The 18,691-nt window shown below is 46.0% G+C and overlaps 1 protein-coding gene across 2 annotated transcripts in view; it reads left to right on the top strand.

The window, feature by feature from the left end:
* Window positions 1-18,168, top strand: part of LOC147659114 (uncharacterized) — a 91,301-nt gene extending 73,133 nt beyond the window's left edge. For both annotated transcript variants that reach the window (XM_086951965.1, XM_086951964.1), the window contains one exon: window positions 17,882-18,168. The gene's annotated coding sequence lies outside the window, so the exon portion shown is untranslated. The remainder of the gene's footprint in view (window positions 1-17,881) is intronic.
* Window positions 18,169-18,691: the final 523 nt, after the last annotated feature.

The following is an 18,691-nucleotide window of genomic DNA, read 5'->3' as shown; positions in this document are numbered from 1 at the left end:
GTTCTTGATCTTGTACTTAAGAAAGGGGCCAGGAGAAAAATTAAAAATACATATCATTTCATGATGATGTAATACAACAGCATAACTCTCATTCTCAAACCCTTTTTTGACAGAGCATAGAGATGGAGAGCAGGACCGTGTAGACCCAAAGGCTGTCATGATGAGTTAAAAATAGAGGCTGCGCCTTTAAGAACCCAGAGACCTCCAGCATCCCATCATGCTCAGCAGGTGGCAGTTGTTTTAGTTTTTTTTCCAGCTCCTGCTGACAGGACCCTGGAGCATTGAGCTCCGCTAAATTTTGGCTTTCCTCTGCAAAATTCTCAGCTGAATTTTGGTGACAACCTTTTCATCCGATGTCTTTGGTCTCTCCCTGACCTTTTCTATCTTTTTCTGTTAGAAATTAGAGGTTTATTGACAGAAAAACCTCATCTTTTTGGCAAATGCCCAGGCTATGGGAGAAAAAAGGCCAAGACAGACCCTTATGAGGTGTGTATATTCTGTCTCCCAGAAGATCATGTTTCTGGGACTTGCCATCACTGCTGGAGCTTTTAAAGAAGCACCCAGACTGAGAGAAGATTCGCTAATCCATGGTACAGAGGATCGAAGAAGACGACAGACGCAGTCTGAAGGTGGGACCTCAGGGCGAGGCGATGATCTGACCTCTACCAGGGCTCTGTCATCTGTTTCTGAAGAGTGTGCCAAGAAGAAACCAGCACAAAAATGCCATCGTCCCGGTCGACGCAGAGAACATTGATGCCAAGGAGAGGTATCGTGCCGACCAGTTTGCCATCTATCCATGGCCATCTATCAACGTCAAGCAAGTACCGCAGATCAGTGTCGAGGCCAGGAGTATCTACACCGATAACTACTCTGTCGACCCCAGGCCTTGCTGATGTAGAGGATTTGAACATTTACGAGGCCATCAAGACGGTCGCCGTTGAGATCCGTGTTGACGTCAAGGCACCGTCCAAGATCGATGTCGACACACTCTCAACATCGAGGCACCTTCGGCAATCACCGTCAACAGGTAGGTCGATGACAAGGTCAGTCGATGTTGAAAACTCTTTCGACATCATCTAGGCTATAGAAGGAAAGAAAGAAGAGAAGACGCATTTACTCCTCCCCAGATTCGAAGTACTCTAAATCATATTCTCCTTCAGGGATCCAAACATCTTGTCCACCATAAGCTCCATCTCCTCCTCATCTGCCACCTCCACGGCCTCCTCCACCACGGGGTCCAGCTTCACTGGCATGGTCACTCCAAGACCCAGATCTTGTTCCAGGTCACGCTATCATTCTAGATGCCATCGTCACAGACCAAGGCACACTTCTACCTCTTCCAGGTGCTTTCGCCATCATCATCATTCACGATCTCGGTCACGACATCATACGGACATATCCTCCACTTCTACTGAACGATATTCTCCAATGCTTTCAGACTCTCCACCTCCATGTATATCACCTGTGGATATCATGATATTTCAAGAGGTCCTCATGAGTAGTGCGACAAAACTTAACATTCCTAAGTCGACTCCAACACCAACAACATCATTAATTTTTTTAACTGTACAACACAGGTCAGCATCAAATACTTTGCTGCCTCTATGATCAGGTCTCCTTGAACCTGCTATCAGCCTCCTCTTGACACCAGCCTCTGTTAAGACTGCACCATCCAGGCGTTGAAAGAAATATCGCCCTCCGAAGCAAGATCCTGCTTTCCTCTGAACAGATCCTACACCAGACTCGGTGATTGTAGTAGCAGCAAAGAAGCAGCATGCCACTACTACCACTTCCACATTGCCTCCCGAAAAGGAGAGTTGAACGTTAGACTCTGTAGGTCGCAAAGGGTGCAGAACGGTAGCAACCACCATGAAAGCAGCCAGTGCCACTGTTCTCCTAGGCAAAAATGACAGGGCACTATGGAAATCCATGAACCAGTTTGTAGAGATAAGAGTGAAGACTTCATGGAAATCCTGAACGGAGTATAGATGACCTCATCAGGTTATTAGCGCTGCAGCAGAATTTTCCTTACTAGCAGCTCAGGAGTACTACCAAGGCCTCGCTACTAGAAGGCACTCTTGACTCTGCCTTACATCCCTCAAGCCAGAATCGCAGCAAAGAATATTAAGTCTGCCATTTTCTCGTGCCACTCTATTTGGAAGCCATACGGACGATGAGATGGCACGGATAAAAGCTTATTGTCCCCGAGCACAATGAAACCGATTAAATCTTTAGAGAAAAGAAAAAACAAATCAAATCCATTTTCGTATCAGAATTTCTTTGTCTGTTCCTCTTTTATTTTATTCACACATTTAAAATTTCCATCAAGTTACCAATCTTCATATAATATCCGTTAAGATTATACAGAATGTAGCCACAAGAAAGCTAAGCCGACACGTGTTTCGTCATGGGAAACAATCACCCATTGACTTCTTCAGGGCAAAAACGGGACTCCTTACGAAGTCAATTATCACAGTCCGGATCTAATCTATGTAGATATAAATGTGGGTGTACTTTTAAAGCGCACTGCGACTCCATGGAGTATCCTGGCGCTGAAGACCGCTGGGGAACCCGTCCTGGTTTTCCCTGTGAGATGGTCCCTTTCTGGGTATCTCCAAGGTGAAACCAGGCATCCCCGGCATCTGTGGGGGACCGTTGTAGAGATGAGGCAAGCTTAATGCCCAGAGTTGCCAAGTGTGTTCCCTGGTTAGAGTAGGCCCTGAGGCGAGAATTATCGAGTCCGTTTTGACCCTGGTCCACGACCCTGCCGCTTCGGGAATTGAACCCTGGTCCCGGGCCGTTCTCTGCTTACGGGTCTGCCGCCTCTAACCAGTGAGCCACACCACTCCACTGTATGGTCCAGTATTCTATAAAATCACTAGTTAAATATTTCTCTGACTAACGAGTCACCATCCATCATAAAACCATTCAATATCTCCGTATGATTCACGAGTCAGTGATGATTCATGAAAGAATTATATTGTAAGTCTCTGGGAGAGTGCTCTTGTGGTAGTCTCATCAGCTGTCTCAAATTATGGCGACTCGTGAATTTTACAGAGATATTAAATGGGTTTATGATGGATGGCGACTCGTTAGTCTGAGAAATATTTAACTCGTGATTTTATAGAATACTGGACCATACATAGGTTACATCCGGACTGTGATAATTGACTTTGTAAGGAGTCCCGTTTTTGCCCTGAAGAAGTCAATGGGTGATTGTTTCCCATGACGAAACACGTGTCGGCTTTGCTTTCTTGTGGCTACATTCTGAATAATTTTAACTGACATTATATGAAGATTGGCAGCTTGATGAAAATTTCAAATGTGTGAAGAAAATAAAATAAAATAAAAAAGGAACAGACATAGAAATTCTGATACGGAAAAGGATTTGATTTGGTTTTTCTTTTCTCTAAAGATTTGATCTGTTTCATTGGGCTCAGGGACAATAAGCTTTTTTCTGGTATTCTCTGTGTTTTTCACAGAGAAGATTAGGGGACGTTAGTGGCCGTCTACCCCTGTTCCCTGGAGCAACTTACTGCAGAGACTCACTGTTCTAGGTGGCGTTGCGCAAGGTTAACCCAGCCACGTCTTGTGCTCGAGATGGCACAGATGATGGCCAAAATGGAAGCTCTAAAGCAGAGTTCTTCAATCTGTGGGGCAAGCCCCCAACGAAGGTGTGACACCATCCCAGGGGGGGGCGCACACTCCACTCTAATCTTACCTTTGTTCCCTGCGTCCGTCCCAAGTCTGCTTGGAGAACTCCGGTATGGTTGGAGGGGGGCGGGAGGGAAAATCGATGGGGCACTACGTGCCCATTCTTTTGTCTTGTTAACTCTCCCAGGAGGGGTTAATTCATGGAGCTGAAATGCTTCAGCTGCAGTGAGAGGCAAGGAGTCTCCTCTGCTAAAACCGAAAGCAAACAGACACGCTTGCCTCCTACTGCAGCTGAAGCATTTCAGCTCTATGAATTAGATAACAGAGGCACAGCAAGTGATCCATGGACCCAATTGCAAGCAAGAGAAATAGGCATGTGATATTAGTTGGGTAGCTAACAAAGGGTAGAATTGAGGTGCAGTAACCAGCAGATATAACACAGGTTCAGAGACCAATGCAGCTGCTACACCACTGGGAGCTACACTCGTTGTAAGATACATTTTAAAAAGCCGTACATATCCCCAAAAGTCATGATGTACATTAAAAAAGGAATGTGAACACCTGTATTGGATGGAAGAGAACGTCAAATATTTGCAAATTTGAAGTTTCGGTTAAAAGTGCATTCCTGGATAGCAAAATCCCAAAATACCTCTGCCAGAACTAGGGAATAAGAGGCGGAGCAATCATTTCATAAATTGTGACAACACAAATAAATAAATACGTACATCCATGCTGTTGACAACATTTGTGTAGGTGGCTACTGCTCTATGTTGTAAATAGCGTTTTTCTATCATTCATTTTTAATGTGTAAGAGTCTGATACAGACATTTTGCAGACCAAATGTGTTTATACGTCATGCAACATCCATATTAAAAGTTTATTTTAGATCAATACATGACCTCACATATGACAAATGGAAGGGTGTGACAGATTATTTGCAGTAATATTAGTAAACTGCTGTTGTGTTACATGCTGAAAACACGCATCACTATCCCTGAATATCCGATGTACACACATTTAGTATTTGACCAAAGAAGGCATGAAAGAGCTGAGACTACATAATAAAATCAAAGCAGGTCCAAACAGAGACCCCCAAAATACATTTGGCCCACAGGCCCCAAAATCCTTAAAACGTCCCTGAAAGTTTCTTTTAAAATTACACCGGCAGGCACGCAAACTGCCAGCCAGACATGTGTTGTTTAAACAGCCTGCAAATTGCTAAATATGGTTATAAATAAGAAGTATGTATTCATTTGTAACTTTAACGAGCTCCCGGTCACCCCTTCTTTTTGTTGATTCATTTGTAATGTGACTTTTCCATCTTTGTTCCCTTTTATTATCAGTCATGGATCATTCAGGCAGCTCTAGAAAACAATTAAAAGTTCTTTCTATTTATATTTGCTGTTCAAAGTCTGCACAGACAAGTGCTGAAAATACAGCTTTAGGTGACTGCTTATTTTTATACCATCTGTGACATCAAAAGAATGAGCTGGCAACCCTAATCATAAGACTGGAAGTTTGTTGAGGGATCAGCACATTATTTATTTCCTCCACCCTGATCCCTGGTCACTGCCATAATAGCAATAGTTTAACACATTTGAAACCCTTCGCTGCCGTGAATAACATGCTGAGTTACTTCAAGTGTCTGGGAATGCACCCTGCATTCAGCCCACTCACTCCTCATTCTCGCCCTTCACTTTCACCCTCACCCAGCACTCACACTGATCCCGATGCACTCACACCATTCACCCACTTACCCTCCACTCACAGCGATCACCCTCCACTCACAGCGATCACCCTCCACTCACAGCGATCACTCTGCACTCACAGCGATCACTCTGCACTCACAGCGATCACTCCACTCACAGTGATCACAATGCGCTCACACTGATCACCCCGCACTCACACCATTCACCCACTCACCCTGCACTCACACTGATCACCCTGCACTCACACCATTCACCCACTCACCCTGCACTCACACTGATCACCGTGTACTCCCACCATTCACCCACTTACCCTCCACTCACAGCGATCACAATGCGCTCACACTGATCACCCCGCACTCACACCATTCACCCACTCACCCTGCACTCACACTGATCACCCTGCACTCACACCATTCACCCACTCACCCTGCACTCACACTGATCACTGTGTACTCCCACCATTCACCCACTTACCCTCCACTCACAGTGATCACTCTGCACTCACAATGCACTAGCGCTGTGCACTCTGTACCTCACCCTGCAGTCACACAAGCACACTACTCAACCTCCAGTCTGGACACTTTACTCACCTGTCCTCCTCACTTCTCAATCTGCAATCTCACTCCAATAAGCCCACCACTAACCATACATTCATTCATCCCACTCTGAACTAACATGCGCACCAAAATTCATATGGTCGCCTCACTCGCCCCTGTACACAAGTATGGGCTGTGGTGCCCCATTAAGGTTTTTGTCCTAAATTTCAAAAGGAGACATCTAAATGCACTGCAATCCAGCCTTCCAGGGTCCCCTTGATAGAGAGACTTCTGTTTTTGCCCTGATGGCCTGGAATAATTCTTAAACAGATTCTTGCAAATACTGTTTTGTTTAATTTCTTTTTAATGTAATTGATGTGAGGGAATGTATTACCATTTGCAGAGAAATGTCTTTGTTTCATGCAACAACCATTAACAAGCATTTACAATGCAATGGTTTTGCCTTTGTTAAAGTTAGAGCTATTGGCATTGCTCTTGACATTATTTTTATTTATGTTTTTTGTAAACATAAATAAATAATCTCTTGCCCCTCTTCATGAATGATGAGATTCTTTAAAAGATGTCGGTATTTGTCTAACAAGGTTCCTTTTAAAGTTAAACTGACTGCTTGGAGCTAAGGAGTGGGTGTTCCCCATTGAAGGCGATTCACTTCTGCGGTTCTGGGGAGAAGCCGTTCAATTACTGGTTGCAGGGCACCATTTATGTATTTTGTCATTTATGTTTCTGCTGCATGCAATGCTTAATTTGAACCAGTGGTGCCAGCGCTGCCTCGGCATTCCCCTGAGCGCGACGTGGTCTTGCCTCATGTTTGTACGATTGAAGAAGCACGGGCACACGGACAGCGGGGGCGGGAACGGGCACACGGACAGCGGGGGGCGGGAACTGTCACAGACGAAATGAGACGGGGTACAGCAACGAGACACGTAAAGACGTAAAAAAACAAAGAGCCACGGACAGCGGGGGGGCAGGAACGGGCACAGGAGACAGGAGTGTTCACTTTGTTGACTGTCCATAAAAACTGTTCCACATCTGATGGAGGTACAAAGTTGGACTTTGGACTTGGATAACTGTGGCTAGGCTCTTTTGGATTTCATCAGAAAGCACTGTCAACTCCAATCATCACATTTGTGTCGTATCAGTATATCACTATTGTGTGTCATCACCTATGCACCATGTATATAACAAGCATTAGAAATGCAATAGGTCACGCTTTTTTTAAGTTAGAGCTATTGACATTGTAAATGGCAATGTTTTTTACCTACCCAGGGAAGATGGAGGGAGCAGCGGGGGGGGGGGGCTGGCTGCCAAAATGCTCTCTTAGAGAGTGATTGGCCAAAAGTAAATCAAACAAGCAGAACCTTTAAAAACAAGAAACAGAGTTGCACTATACACATGAATAAAAACATTATCACGATTGATGACAGTTTGCAGCGTACATTACATGCCATTCTCAAGAGAGAGGAAAAAAAGTTAGAAATTGAAAAATGAACGGTTACTGAAGCTGGTTGTCAGTATGACCAGGAAAGGATGACAGAGTGAAAATGAGGAGGCTGGATTGATTTGCCACAAAATAGCACCCGCAAAGCTGTCAGTGGCAGGGATTGCACTGATTTTATAATATTAAAACCACTTCCCCACTTACTTTGCGGCACTGAAGTTCAAAGCCAATGTAAACACAGATTCTATTGCCTTTCTGAGTTGCAGTCCAAGACATGAAAGGACCGCTGTCCAAAGAAAACACACTCTGTTGAAAACATACCCTGCTTACTGCATGACTCCAAAGGATGCAAAAGAAACAAGAGGAAACAAGGCACACAGATGTGGATGGCTTGGCCTCAGGGGCACCGAAATGTGCACAAAGAACATGGGAGCCCACAAGGCTTGTCCCCCGGTGAAACGGTGGAGTGCACGCTCATTGTTTGCCTGCTTATATCAGTCTAAACTTGTATTTACAGGAAGATACTGATTGAGGGAGTGGGAAAAGTACTATATATCATGCATAGCTGCAAGGTTTCAGATTGCTGTGTGGCATTTTCATAACTTAAGTGTATTTATGAGTGACATTTCAACAACCAAGAGAGATACTTTCTTGCGAGCTAAGTCAAGCAATGAAGACGAAGGAAACATATAAATAAATATCAGAAATTACACCTATTTGAGCAACGTGAGTGCTCAAGGAAAGGCACATATTCATAGCAGAGGAAGTCAGTGTAACAGTAGGAGATCATGACTTACACCATAGCTGCCACGTTTTCAGATTGGTTATATATGACATTTCCATTGTTTCAATGGATTTATGATGAATGAAACTGGGAGTGCCATTGAAAAAGCTAAAATACAAGAAACTTCAAACTTTTGAGCAGTGAGAAGGTTTAAACATTACTTGAAACTAATGCTAAACTCCAGTAAACCGCTTTCTAAGATGACCATTATATAAAACAGTTGAGGCACCGTTGTTCATCTCATTTAAGACAGTAAGGAACTCTTTTGCACCAGCCTGTATAGACTTGCTGTGAAAACTGCACAACAGCGCTGAGAAGGCGTGTTTTGCATATGTCACACTCCGTCCATTTAAGCTTTCTGTCGGAATTATTTTATATCAGAAAAAAAAATCAGTTTAACCCTACACATCCACCTAGCCCAATAGGCCCACAAACAGACACAAATAATGATCCCATATACTGACCTGCTGTCTCGAGATCGGGTGGCACTGGCGGCAGAACAGCAACTGAAAGGAAAGCTGCAACCTGCAACATCTGTGTCTCAGGGGTCAAATCATCATGGTCTCAGCTGTCTGCTGTACCCAGTGTGCCCTAACAATACCACGTGACACTAGGGCAGTAGTTTTAGCTTCAATGAAGCTCCGGGTCGGCCGCCCGTCCAGCGCCAAATTATCTACTGACTCACTCACGGACCGGACACTACCCCTACAGGCTTTACTTCTGTGCAGTTCTGGGGTCAGGAGGTGTGAGCTGCAGCTCTCGGTTCTTCAGCATGTTCCTACTGCTGCACACACTCTTTCTGCACACGGGTCAGTACACAGAATTACTGCACACACTGTAACCGCCCCTGAGCGCTGTATCATCTCACTGCACAGGAGTGACCCGTGCAGTGCAATTAAATAATGCACGTCTCTCTAATGCGATTTCGTAGTGCACTTGCACTTTGAAGCTGCATGGTCTCTATTTGCACTGCGCCCTGGGGGAACGTTACTGCATGCGCTCTGACTCCCGCTGCACCCAAGTGCTGCACCCTGCACACCAAGCCTAGGGCTCTTGGTGCAATGCACTGATCCTGGAGGTTGGTGCCCCCGCCTCCCTGGAGACGGGGCTGCCCCTCTTAACATCAGCAGTCAAGGGGAGAGTTAGCGGCCCGGGCCAGCAGGACATTAAAATTAATAAACCCCACCTCCATTAAAAGAAGTGTAAAGAAGCCCAAGACAAGCATACAGCGATGTTAATAAAGGCGCACAGTGGGAACTGTTTGATGCTATCATTGGTGGGAGGGGTGTACTTTAGAGGTAATGCAAAAAAAGAAACATAAAGGCACCGTAAATAAATAATTAAAGGCGTACGATGAGCCTGCTCCATGCAGTTTCGGAGGTGAGAAGAGTGTTCTTTGCAGAAAAGCCTCTTGCATGAAGTGAAACTATAATGTGCTCCTCCGGCAGTGTTAAGCATTGCTCTATAGCGGCTTATCCTGTGATTGTGTTTTATTCCTGTGGGGAGTAAATTGTGTCATAACTGGATAGAAAGTATTTTAAGTTGAACAGGGGTACTTGTGGCAGCCTTTGAAGATGGTAAGAGGGCCAGGTGGAAACGTTTCTTTGAAGGTTTTGGGGGATAGGGCCATTGCAAGCTGCGCCGGTGGGAGGGGGAGAAGCGAATACATGGGTCTGTGTAGGGAATCCACGAGATGGGAAGGCCACCTCGAGTTTAGGTTTGTGTTTGCTTTCGACATGTTGCTGCAGCACCCATATACTGCCCGCGTTCACGCCGTGGTGAATGTTAGTCCCTGGAAGTGATAGTAGATATCGATGAATAACAAAAGGAGCATACCCTGCTGTTCATGAAAATTCTGACGTCGCTGTTGTGAACCTGGCCCTCTATATGGCTGCACTAGCGCTCCACCAACACAGTCCGACCCTTTTCCACCCCAAAAATTGCTTGAACGCCACAAAAAAAACAACCTAAGCAGTAGCATTTCAGGCCACGCAAAAAAATTAACACCATGCCATGAAGCCCAGGATACAAGAACGGTGTGTCCGCAAGTGGCCATTGTCAAAACAGGAGGGGGGCGGGCGGGGGTGGGGGGGTAGTGTTAGCATTGCGGTCTGGAAGTGGCATACGGGATTGGTATTGAAAACAAGGCAGCGGAACCTCGAAGGATCTCGAGGCACCTCTAGCAGAGCACCGTGACGATCGGTCTGGGAGGCGAGCAGCGACAGGCTGGGCAGCCCAGACAGAGCGGCAGGTTGGAGAGGCACTTCTCCGGTCTCCCCGCGGGCGCCGCCATAGTGCTTGCCGTCTTCCTCTCCTTCTTCCCCGGGCTGCGGGGGGCGGGCACTTCCGGCCGGCCGCGCTAGGATTGGCCGGCCGGCCAGTCACGGGGCAATGCAATCGGGGAGGAGGAGACTGGAGGCCGGCGACGGAGGAGAAGAGACGCAGTAGTGCCGGCAATGCCGGACCAGACACGGGGGCGTTCCCGGCATCCCGTGACGTCGGCAAAAGCCAAAGAATGTCGGGAACGCCCCCGTGTCTGGTCCGGCATTGACGGACAGGCCCCTCGTCCAATGGCAAGGCTCCGTTTACGGAGCCAGCCAATCAACGACGAGGGCCGAACCAAGCCACACTATTCTTCTCATCAGGTTTTCGCCTGCGCCGAAAAGATGCGCAGAGCGCATCTTTGGCGAGGCAAAACCTAAAAAGTTAACTATAACAAAGTTAGATCTAAGCGGGTCCTCACAAATGAGAAATTGAAGGATATAACAGATATTATTCACTGTAAAATTAGTGGGCTGCTGCTTTGTTACAACAGTGAAAACACATCACTATCTCTGAATATTAGATGTAAACGCTTTTAGAATTTCGACTACGGTGTCTGAGCACCGTTAGTAGCCTGGCTAAATAGAGTATGGCAGAGCTGAATGTAAATCATTTAAACTCAAACCTGTACTGAACAGGGGCCCCCAAAATAGTTTTGGCCCAGGGCACCCAAAATCCCTAACATGTTCCTGCCTTCACAAAGTCTGTCAGACAACATTACTCTGAAGTAAACTAGACAACATCATTAATTTATAATCAGTTCTATTATTTTTTACACATAAGCCTAACGTGTCCCAAACCCCCACTTCTTCAGGCGAGCAACTTATAGTACCACTACGGATTTCTCCATTAGGTGTTCGTTCAGCGCCTTCTCTGTGGACTTTCAACTGTCTTCGGATCCATAACTGGTTGGTGGGCAATTATCCCATTATAATGCTGCTTAAAACATTTGTTAATGATTTCTAGAGAAGATTTGTTTCTCGTGTACCAGCTCAGAGCTAGGCAGTGCTCAAAACATCTGACAACACTGTCTCCCTTACAGTCCCTGTCTTGGCTGAAAACAACTGCAGAATATTCAGCTTTGGGAGAAACTGCTATCAAAACTCTCTTGCTTTTCAGCTCATCCTATTTATGTGAGATTGGGTTCTCAGCACTTGCGGTATTAAAGACTAAGTACCGTTCCAGACTGAATGTGGAGCACAGCCTAAGGATGGCAGTGGCAAAAATCCACCCACAGATTGACCGTCTCTGAAAAACAGGCACACCAGTCGCTGGTGGTGTTATTATCAATCCATGTCATGTGTAAAACAAAGCATCCTAGTAAAAACAATTTGCACACATTTTCTCTTGGAAAGTGGTGTTTTGAGCTGTGTAATAATCCTCTGTCATTTCACCTCACCCACTAACAAACCTGAAGTTTACTAAACACTCTTATTGTATTGAATGTTATTTGCTGGATATGCCCGGAATGTGCGCGTGGCGGTTGATTCCAGAAATTTCTGTCAGGTGGTGGGGGGGCCCAACATCTAAAAAAAATTCAGCTGGGGGTCTCAACCTACAAAAGTTTGAAGACCTCTGCTCTAGAGGCATTCAGCTTAGAGACACCCAGGGAGCAGAGGAAATATTTCCGAATTTACTGACGTCGCTTCGGTTTCCAGAGGGTTCAAACCCCTCACTGGTATCAGAGCCACCATCAAAGTGGTGCACAACAACAGCACCATCGACGCTACCAATCATATCAAAGAAAACAGCCTAGAGGGAATTCTACCCAGCAGCCTGCTCAAGGGGGCAAACAAACATCTGGCTCAAAACCCTGAATCATTACTTTCCCCTCTTCTGTTACTGTTAGCGACTCCGGTGGGGGAAGCATCAGACATTATCTGGCAGAGTGGCAAAACATAATGCAAGAGGCCTAAGTACTTAATATTGTTTGCAATGGATATTGTCTGAGGTGCACCAGTCTGGGACAGTCAATGCCACCGAAACCATCCAGTTTCCAACTCCCACTGTTATGATTGGAGTCGACATCCTCTGGTGGTGTGACCTGTTCCTTAACAACAACGAGGTAAAAGCATTTATTCCAGGTACTTTTTCATCAAGAAAAAAAGACAAGAATGAATTCAGACCCATTCTGAACCTCAAAACAGCCATTAAGTAGATTCAGCAAGAAAAGTTCTGGATGCTGGTACTACACCAAATTTATCCCCAATTACACCAGGGGGATTGGCTCTGTTGCAACAACTTTCAAGACGCATACTTTCATATACCAATCACCAGAAAGCATCGAAGGTTCTTGAGGTTCGTGGTGGACAGGACCCTTGCCAATACCAAGTCCTCCAATTTGGTCTGAAGTCAGCACCCAGAACATTCTCCAAGTGCATGGCAGTAGGGGCTGGCCATCCCCGGAGATACAAGATATTCGTCTACCCATACCTAGACGATTGTCTAATCAAGGCGTCCATGTCCGAGGAAGCTCAGCTTCATTACAACTGGACTTGCAATCCCCTATGGAGGCTGGGCCTTCAGATCAATCACAGCAAGTCTGTCTCTATCCCAGTGCAAACCTTACATTATCTGGGAGCCTCCATCGACCGTTTAAGGGCAAAAGGGTGTCCTTCGTGGGAGAGATGCTTATCGATCCTTCAGAAGTGTCATTCTCTCATGAAAGCTTCCCATCCAACAGTGAGAACAGTATCCGCCTTCTCGGCTCGATGGCCTCCGGCATCTTTCTCACACCGAATGCCCATCTCCACATGAGGGCTCTACAGGAATGTCTTGAGGACTAATGGGACCAACTGACAGGCAAACTGAGAAGACCGGACACAATTGTCCCTCCATGTGAAGCTGTCCCTCAAATGATGGTGCTCTCCAACCAATATCCTCCAAGGCACTCAGTTTGATCAGGAGATTCCATCTCAAACCATAGTCACGGATACCTCACTGCTGGGAATGGGCAGTCCACACAGACCACCTCCAGACCCCGGGAAAGTGGTCAGCGAAGGAATCAACGTACCATATCAATCTCCTCGAGCTCCGCGCAGTCCATCTGGCGCTGAAGGCGTATCATCCATCGTTCAGGTCCCTCTCCCTGCTTGTTCAGACGGACAATACGACAACCATGTGCCATCTCAACATGCAGGAAAGGATGCCCCGGCCTCCAATCCCTATGGCGGACGGTACACGACACGCTGACAGATCTCACAGGCCTCACAACTCTAGCCTCTTGATAATCCAGCGCACTAGGTATTTTTCACATATCTAAACGGGTCCCAACACACAGACACTTTGTGTCCTTAGCGCTGCTATTAGCGAAAAGATGTATAGCTGAGCATTGGTAATCCCCGGAAGGTCCCCCCATAGCGGCATGGACAGGGGCGGTCTGTAAATGGGCAGCGGCCGAGGAAGATGCCCTCCGGGAGGAGGAGGCCAAGGGAGCACGTAAACATCCCATTTCTATGGAATGGGCCATGCTTCTCCATAGCTTCCGGCAGTCCATGCGCGCTGATGACCCGCCTACACCTACCCCCCCTTCCCCACCTCCCGCCCACTCGAGTGAGCCCATAATCCCTGACTGCTGCTGCTACCCTCTTTGCCTGAGCCGGAACCCGGTACTCCACGCCCCCCGTCGACACCGCCCCCCCCATGCCGACCGTCCCGCTGCCCCCATACACGAGACGACTCCACCATCTGACCGCTCTACCTTACTGTGAGCGAATACTGCGGACCCCCTTGCTACCCATTGCCTGACACCCGTCTCCTCCTGCTATGCTCTTGCTACCGCCTACATGCTCCCCCCCACAGTTCTGTCCCCCCAGTTACCTGGCACCACCACTTTGCGAACTGTACAGACCCTGATCCAACAACCCCCGTGGCGGGGACTCGCACATCTACTGTTCATCTCCTTCTCCCATGCGGAGTTTATTTCCTGTATCCTAGCCTGAATACTTGTTTGAATGGTCAGTGATGTTCAGTGGATGAAATGCCAAATTGATTAGATTTATATGCAGAAAAGTTGCGCGAATTGCTGACCGCGGCTGAATGTTGACGCCACGCCAGCTGATGATTCATTCTCTTTTCATGCTTGATGATGCAACAATAAAAACAAGTTAAAAAAAAAACATGCAGGAAAGGATGACGTCCAGGCCATTGTCACACGAGACCCAGGGGATCTAGAAATGTCTTCTAGCCTGGGACCGGACGATCACAGCAACACACCAGCCAGGTGTACATAACGCTCAGGGAGACTCCCTCAGCAGACTCCTGCAAGAAAACCATGAGTGGGACTTAAACGATGATGGCGTCCGAAACATCTTTCAATGGTGGGGAGCTCTGGCTATCGACTTGTTTGCCATCACAGAAAATAAAAAATGCCAAAGCTTCGCCTCGAGGTACTTCCAGCCAGGGACGCTGGGGAATGCCTTAGGGATCAATTGGTCTGGAAAATGTCTCTACGCTTTTCCACTGATTCCACTGATCCCAACAGTCCTCATCAAGTTGTATCAATCGAGAACCAAGAAGACCCTCATAGCTCCGGAGTGGCCACTTCAATGGTGGTTCACAGACCTCCTTCACCTGTCCGTCCATCCATATGTCGAGCTGTCATGCAGACCAGATCTGCTAACAACGTTCAGAGTCCAGATGTTACACATCAATTTCTCCTCTTTGAATTTGGCGACATGGCTCCTGAGCTAATACGGTATGGACAGTTGAATCTGCCACAAGACTGCATGGATATCCTGAAAGAGGTGAAGCGGCCTTCCGCCCATTCCGCATATGCCTTCATGGAAGAGATTTTGAAAACTGAGTTCCTCTAAGAGAGTGGACCCTATATCTTGCCAGGAAGATGTCCTTCTTCCGTACCTGCTCCATTTGGCATAATCTGGCTTGCAATTCTCTTCCATAAAGGTTCACCTGGCAGCTCTTACTGCCAAAAAAAAACGTCCTTCTCAAATCTTTTTTCAATATCCCCGTCATAAAGAATTTTTAGAAAGGCGGAAGAAGGTTCTTCCTCCCATTAGGCGTCCTTCTCCTCCGTGGGAGCTTAAGATAGTACTTTTGCGTCTTATGCAGGACCCCTTTGAGCCAATCCACAACGCCTCCCTTCAACACCTTGCTTGGAAGACACCTTTCCTTGTAGCAATAACATCGTCTCGCAGGGTTAGCGAGATCTAAGTGCTTTTGTTTTCACAAACCATATACAGTTTTCCACGCTAGCAAAGTGGTCATTAAAACTCACCCAAAATTCCTCCCCAAAGTTATTTAGGACTTTCATGTTAATGAAACCCTCTCCTTACCAACATTGTTTCAGAATCCCTCTACTCCAGCTGAAAGATCTTCCTTCTCTAGATCTGAGGAGAGTTTTCAAATTCTATCTCGATAAGGCAAGGGACATCCGCAGAAAGTACCAATTATTTATCAACTAAGGTCTACTGCATATGGGTTTAGTCACTTCCTTACAATCCATCTCCCAATGGATAATTTCCTGCATCCTTTTGTGCTACCAAAAAGCTGACAAGACGCTAGCAGCTAAACCTAAAGCGCACTCCACTAGAGGTAAAGCGGCTACTGCTGCTTTTTTTTAGGAATATACCTATTCCGGATATTTGCAAAGCAGCCACGTGGAGATCTGTCCATACATTTACCAAACATTACTGCCTAGGCTCGGATGCCAGAGCAGACGCTCACGTTGAACAGGCCTGTCTCAGAAATCTATTTCCTTAAATGGCTACCTTAGTTCACTCTGTCTTCTCCACTGTGCTCGGTGGGGATGGGCTTGCTACTTTATTCAGTGTTTATGACTACAAAAGGAAATCCCCTACCAGAGATGGAATAATTTCTACCTGTAACTCCAGTTCTCTCGGTGGGGAATTTCCATTATAGTCACGAGAAACCGTCCCTCCTCCTGATTAAGTAGATTGTGGTAACCATGGGACCTAAATATAATCAATCATCACTTTTAAAAAGAACTTAAGCAACTACCACATGCTGAGCATGATGGGATACTGGTGGTCTCTTGGTTCTTAAAGGCGCAGCCTCTATTTTTAATTCATATAATGACAGCATATGGGGATACTCTGTCCTGTTTCCCTTCCTCTTTATTCTCTGTAAAAAAAAAGGGGTTGTGAAAGAGATTTTTTCTGGAGCCCCCAGGAACAGCGCGTTGCTGTTCCTGGGGGCTCCAGAATCAACCCTAAATAAATTGCAACAAGTACAAAATGCAGCCGCCAGGCTTTTGATGGACCTCCCCAGGCGCCAATCAGCCCGACCCGCGCTGAAGGCGCTTCACTGGCTCCCTGTGAGAGAGAGGGTGAGGTTCAAGGCACTCTGCATGGCCCACAAGACTTTGCAGGGGAAAGGGCCACCAATCTTACGTAGTATGGTTCAGTCTTACAAGGCCCCTCGCGCCCTCCGCTCAGACCACCAACACCTCTTGCAAGTCGCGAGAGTAAAAAAAGCTAGGACTGGTGGTAGAAGATTTTCCATTAATGTGGCAGCACTGTGGAACTCTCTTCCGCTTGCCCTTCGCTCTGAAACAGGTACTTTGCGTTTTCGCAAACTCCTAAAAACCCATCTGTTCCCCGCCAAACGCTGTTTTTGCTATGATGTGTACACTGGACGAGCGCTGGGATGCCCAAGGGTAACCACGCGCTATATAAGACTCAATAATAATAATAATAATAATAATAGTCCTACAGGCTGCATAATATTTGTCTTTCTTAAGTACCTCTGCTGGCAAACATCTACACTTAAGAAGATATATTCTGAAAAAGTGCTTTGGGCCCCCTCACGTGGGTGGGACTATTCAGTGGTTATGACTATAAATAGAAATTCCCTAGGAGAGAACTGGAGTTACAGGTAAACTATTCCTTCAGGCTGTCCCTTTGTATCATGATGTCAGCTACGGTTTTGAGGTGCATTGAGACATCTTTCTCTGGGTCACCCTTTCATTTATTTAGGCGTCTCAGGATTCGTGTTAAGGATTAAACTTTGTTGAGGGTTAGAGCTTGCATTCTTTGCAAGGGTCTATCCTATGAATACAGGTCAGCCCAAAATCCCAGGGGGTGTCATCAAACAAACATTCATTCATGTGTCTTCTTGGTGATTGTTAGAGGCGAGGGACTGACCAAAGAGACCTCTTTCCTTCCTCTTCCCTGGATGACTCTTTTCATAACAACAAAATGACTTTATATTATGTTTCTTTATTATCACTCCTTGTAAGACGTCTTCATACCCAGAGAGCTCTGCTCAGGGGGAGCAGCTGAGCAGCTTATCTATGTTGCATGTTTCACTTTGGGAAGGGCAATGAAATGTATAAACTTCTTTTTTTGTATTTTGGTTTGTTGTATCTACTGATTTACTGGGGGGTGGTTAATGTTAATTTACTGCTTACACATATATCTTTTATTAATTTTACTAGAATGCCACAACAATAAGACAGATGTTTAAAGGGTCTGGAGGAAAGCCAAGCCTCGGGAATTTCAACGCTGGACACCCCTCTATCCTGAAATGTTAAAGACCATCTAAGACATTCAGTTCCTGATTGGATGACTGATTTTTACAAACCGGCTGAGACCCTCTGGGAGAAAGATCATGCTATTCTATTGCTGGCTGTATGCGCATGAATACTCTGCAGCTGTTCAATCTATGCATAATCTTTTTTATGGTTTTCTCACAGTTTCAAATAAAGGGTGATTGAAGCGTCAACATTTGTCCTCCCCAACTCTTTCTTTTTGTGTTCTGTCTTGAAAGTGCAGCCGTCACCAGATAATTATGTGCGCATCACTAGAGAGGGGCTTTGGCTCCGCCCACATGTTGTGAACCAGAAGTACATGTTTTCATTGGACAGAAGTTGTGTGCTTCCACCAAAAAAGTGCTTGCCGTCCACGCAGCTGTGTTCATTTTGTTTTTGTACCCTACTTTTGAACTTTAAAGCATATTTACATGACATTCATACTCCGACAAAGTGCAGAAACAAACTGAAAATGTGTGTAAACGTGCATTCAGGCTTCGCATTGTATCCTATATTTAAAACAACGAAGAAGAGGCGTTTAACTCTGGATTCTTGCAGTGTGGCAAAAAAAGGGCCATGAAATTGCGGTTTTATTTTTCTCTTTTTATCACACTTTTTCCACCTTCCTTACATTTAAACTTGGCTGAGGCAGCGACCGGGAAAGCCATTAAATGTAAATGTGTGTATACTTGTAAAACGCACTGCCGCTCTATCTCG

Source organism: Lissotriton vulgaris, unplaced genomic scaffold (assembly GCF_964263255.1).
Source record: "Lissotriton vulgaris unplaced genomic scaffold, aLisVul1.2 SCAFFOLD_2417, whole genome shotgun sequence".
Classification (NCBI taxonomy): domain Eukaryota; kingdom Metazoa; phylum Chordata; class Amphibia; order Caudata; family Salamandridae; genus Lissotriton; species Lissotriton vulgaris.
Note: the sequence above shows the minus strand (reverse complement) of the source record. Positions and strands in the feature narration are given on the sequence as shown.